Source organism: Balaenoptera ricei, chromosome 11 (assembly GCF_028023285.1).
Source record: "Balaenoptera ricei isolate mBalRic1 chromosome 11, mBalRic1.hap2, whole genome shotgun sequence".
In the NCBI taxonomy this organism is placed as follows: Eukaryota; Metazoa; Chordata; class Mammalia; order Artiodactyla; family Balaenopteridae; genus Balaenoptera; species Balaenoptera ricei.
Window position 1 is genome coordinate 44,103,357 of NC_082649.1, and position 4,675 is coordinate 44,108,031.

The 4,675-nt window shown below is 40.2% G+C and overlaps 1 pseudogene; it reads right to left on the reverse strand.

The window, feature by feature from the left end:
* Nucleotides 1-3,932: 3,932 nt before the first annotated feature.
* On the reverse strand, nt 3,933-4,359 carry LOC132375301 (ubiquitin-like FUBI-ribosomal protein eS30 fusion protein; annotated as a pseudogene).
* Nucleotides 4,360-4,675: the final 316 nt, after the last annotated feature.

Below are 4,675 nucleotides of genomic sequence, written 5' to 3' on the forward strand. Positions count from 1 at the left end.
AAATAAACTCAAAATGGATTAAAGACCTAAATGTAAGGCCAGACACTATAAAACTCTTAGAGGAAAATATAGGCAGAACATTCTATGACATAAATCACAGCAAGATCATCTTTGACCCACCTCCTAGAGTGAGGGAAATAAAAACACAAATAAACAAATGGGACCTAATGAAACTTAAAAGCTTTTGCACAGTGAAAGAAATCATAAACAAGATGAAAAGACAACCCTCAGAATGGGAGAAAATATTTGCAAACAAAGCAACTGACAAAGGATTAATCTCCAAAATATACAAGCAGCTCAATATCAAAAAAACAAATAATCCACTCCAAAAATGGGCAGAATATTTAAATAGACATTTCTCCAAAGAAGATATACAGATTGCCAACAAACACATGAAAGGATGCTCAACATCACTAATCATTAGAGAAATGCAAATCAAAACTGCAATGAGGTATCACCTCACACCTCACACCAGTCAGAATGGCCATCATCAAAAAATCTACAAACAATAAATGCTGGAGAGGGTGTGGAGAAAAGGGAACTCTCTTGCACTGTTGGTGGGAATGTAAATTGATACAGCCACTATGGGGAACAGTATGGAGATTCCTCAAAAAGCTAAAAATAGAACTACCATATGACCCAACAATCCCACTACTGGGCATATACCCTGAGAAAACCATAATTCAAAAAGAGACATGTACCAGGCCAGGTACAGACAGACATGTACAACAGCCAGTACATGGAAGCAACCTAATTGTCCATCGACAGATGAATGGATAAAGAAGATGTGGCACATATATACAATGGAATATTACTCAGCCATAAAAAGAAACAAATTTGAACTATTTGTAGTGAGGTGGATGGACCTAGAATCTGTCATACAGAGTGAAGTAAGTCAGAAAGAGAAAAACAAATACCATATGCTAACACATATATGGAATCTAAAAAAAAAAAAAAAAAAACTGTTTCTGATGAACCTAAGGGCAGGACAGGAATAAAGACGTGCAGACATAGAGAATGTACTTGAGGACACAGGGAGGGGGAAGGGTAACCTGAGACAAAGTGAGAGAGTAGCATTGACATATATACACTATCAAATGTAAAATAGATAGCTAGTGGGAAGCAGCTGCATAGCACAGGGAGATCAGCTCGGTGCTTTGTGACCACCAAGAGGGGTGGGATAGGGAGGGTGGGAGGGAGATGCAAGAGGGAGGGGATATGGGGATATATGTATACATATAGCTGACTCACTTTGTTGTACAGCAGGAACTAATGCAACTTTGTAAAGCAATTATACTCCAATAAAGATGTATTTTTAAAAATATATTATGGAGATAAGAAAAATATATTCTAACACTCAGTAAATGTACTCAAAATCTTTGAAAAGGAATTTAGCAATCTATATAAAAGATCTTCAAAGAGAAATATACTTTAACCCAGTAATCCCCCTTTTAAGTAGCTGTCTTAAGGGAATCAGAATTTGCAAGATTTACATGCGAGGTTCTCAGTGTAGCATTATTTGTAAAAGTGAAAAAAAAATAAAGTTCAACAAAGGTGCATTAGTCAAAAAATTATTAATCGATTTATTGGAATAATATCTCATTAACAAATATAATCATGTGGAGAAATTATCATAATCCAAGGTTAAGAGAAAAAATAGGAAGAATAAAAATCCTTTTGGAAGCCATCTCTAAACTTTACTAATAAATATAGGCATGAACCAAAGGCATACTTGAAACTAAGATGCTAACAGTATGAGAGAGGTCTGATATGAATAATTCTTCTTCAACTCTTCTACCTTTTATAAGTGTTTACAATGAACATGTACTATTTTTTTAAAGAAAGACATAGACCAAAAACAAATCCTTTCTGTCACTTGGTGCCCAGTGACAGAAAAATAGGAATAATGGTTGGTGATAAGTGAGAGGACCACAAATAAGGAGTAAGTGCTCTCCAAGAGAAAACCATATGAAAAACACACACAAATGTGAGTAGCCTTCTGTAGGAGGAACCATGTTGTTAAGAAACCTTGCTGAAGAGAGTGCCGTAACTCAGAAATGCCAATAAAAAAGATCCAGTCTCAGGAAGGCAGAGCAGGACACACACACACACACCCCTCCCCAGCTGGAGCAAACTTGCCAATTCTTCTGATTTTCTCAATCAACAGATACTAAAACTGTAATTACTAGGATGTGGATGCCTGAAGTTTCTTAGTTGATGTTAAAAAGGAATCTTTATATTTGAAAGCATAGTCTGGAAGATTTAGTGTTATCTTGGGATCCTCTTTTTTTCCTTGTCAACCGCAGTCAGTTGGTTAGCAGGACAGTGTGAGTCTGTCCCAGAAGTGTTTACGGAATGTGGCTTTCCATCTCCATTCCCAGTGCCAAAGCTTTTATTCACCTGGACCAATGCAATAGCCTCCTGGCAATGATGTCTGTCCCTCCCCAACCATGAACCCCACCCATTCCAGCTCTACCATTCCAAAGTACAAATCTCCTGATGTTCCTTCCTTACAATTCTTCCTTGGCTCTCCAATGGCTGCAGAAGAAAATCCATCTCATTACAATGGCAACCCAGGCCATTCAGGAGCTGAACTCTACCCGCCTGTCCATCTTCTGTCCAGAAGTTCCATCTTCTGGCTAAGATCATCTCATCCTGCACTTTACCTACTCCAAATCACTCATCCTTCTCCAACTGTGCCTTGCTTTTCCAAGTCCCTGGGACCTCGGGCATGGTTTTCCCTCCTCCTCTTTTGTTTGCCTTCAAACCAGCTAAATCAGACTCACTCAGGGTGGCATCTGATCATTAGTGTTTTTTTTAAGTTCCCAGGTGATTCCAATGTGCAAGCAAATGTTGAGAACCACTGATCTAGTCTCTATCCATCTCCATTTATTTCTGTGTATGTCTCCCTAGCGCCTCCCCTCCCTCTCCGCCACAAAATGAGTCAATCCACTGCAGGGTCTTGTCTAGTGGATATTTATTATGTGCCTTTTACATGCCAAGCATTTGCATATTTACATCTAACCTCTTCCTCCTCCTCCTTCCTGCCCACCCAGCACTTAACATAAAGCCTGGCACAGAATAAGAACTCAATTAGAAATGTGTTCTACTTATCTACAAAACAGAAACAGACACAGACATAGAGAACAGACTTGTGGTTGCCAAGGGCGGGGGTGGAGGAGAGATGAAGTGGGAGTTTGGGGTTAGCAGATGCAAACTATTATATACAGGACAGATAAACAACAAATCCTACTGTAGAGCACAGGGAACTCTATTCAATATCGTGTGGTTAAACCATAATGGAAAAGAATATGAAAAATAATGTATATATACATGTATGACTGAATCACTTTGCTATACAGCAGAAATTAACACAACATTGTAAATCACCTATACTTGACTAAAATAAATTTTTTTTAATGTGTTCTAATTCGTTGAAATCACCACGAGGATTTTCCTTCACCTTTTAGGCATGATCTTAAATAGCCTCTTGTTAAATAGTATCACTCAGTAAAGATGTGAGGCTCTTGCCTCTTTTTAACATTATCCGAACTTGGTATATTTTAGATCTGGAAAAGATCTTAAAATCTCATGTCCTCAGGATAGAACTCTGAGTTTGTTCTGCAGGCAACACAAGGAATTCATATTTTTAAAAACTTTAGTTTCCAAATGGTTTTATTCTTGGTTAAATGTAAGTACATATATTATATATGTGTAGTCATTTGTGAAGGAATTGTACTTATATATATATTAAACAGGAAGTAGAATCTTCTCATTCCTTTTTGGTTAGGACACCAGGAAGAAAACATATGCTAAAAAAGTGATTCTATTAAATTAGTGAAAAGTCTTCTCCATTATCCATGTGATGCAATATTTTATTTTTTTGACGGGGCTAAGTGGCTTTATTAGAGAAAGCCAGGATTACAAAGGACTTAAGAGTTGGCATTGGGGCCTTTCTTCTTGCCAAAGGTGGGCACCACATTGACAAAGCGCTGGCTGTGCTGCATTTGCCTCTTGGCCTGGACGCTCTTCTTTTCTCCTGTTTGGCCACCCTGGGAGTCTGACCTCTTCCTTTGCCAGCCCGGGCCAGGGAACCATGGACCTAACCTCCAAGCATGCAGTCGGCTACTTCCAGGGTGTCAGAGTCTCCACCCCACCCCAGCTTGGGGCAGCCTCATCCTCTAGGGGCCCGTCTGCCATGAGCACGACTTGATCTTCTGGAGCAATGCCCTCGAGCCAGGCTACCTGAGCCTTGATCCAGACGACTGACCATGTCCGGTCGGTCACCGGGAGGGTGTGTAGCTCCAGAGCATGGACCACGGCAGCCGCTCCCGTGAAGACGGAGGAGAAAGAGCTCATATGATGTAATATCTAGATGAAAATGCTCTCGGCCAGCAGCCTCCTGCGGCTCCCGTTTCTCTATCCCGCAAATCCAAGTGCTCTTCCCAGCCCTTCATCCCTCCTCTGGGGCCGCATTACCCCCCACCCTCCCCCCTAGCATCCCACCTTCTCACCATCGTGCAGTCACTCTTTGCAATAAAGTTTGCATCCCAAGCACAGTTTGCTTACTCTTTTCTTCCTGCAGTCCACACTTTTCCCTTTTTGACTCTTCCAAGAGGAAACAGAAAAGTCAAAAAGAGCAAAGGACTTAAAGTCTCCCTTGATAAGTTTTAAT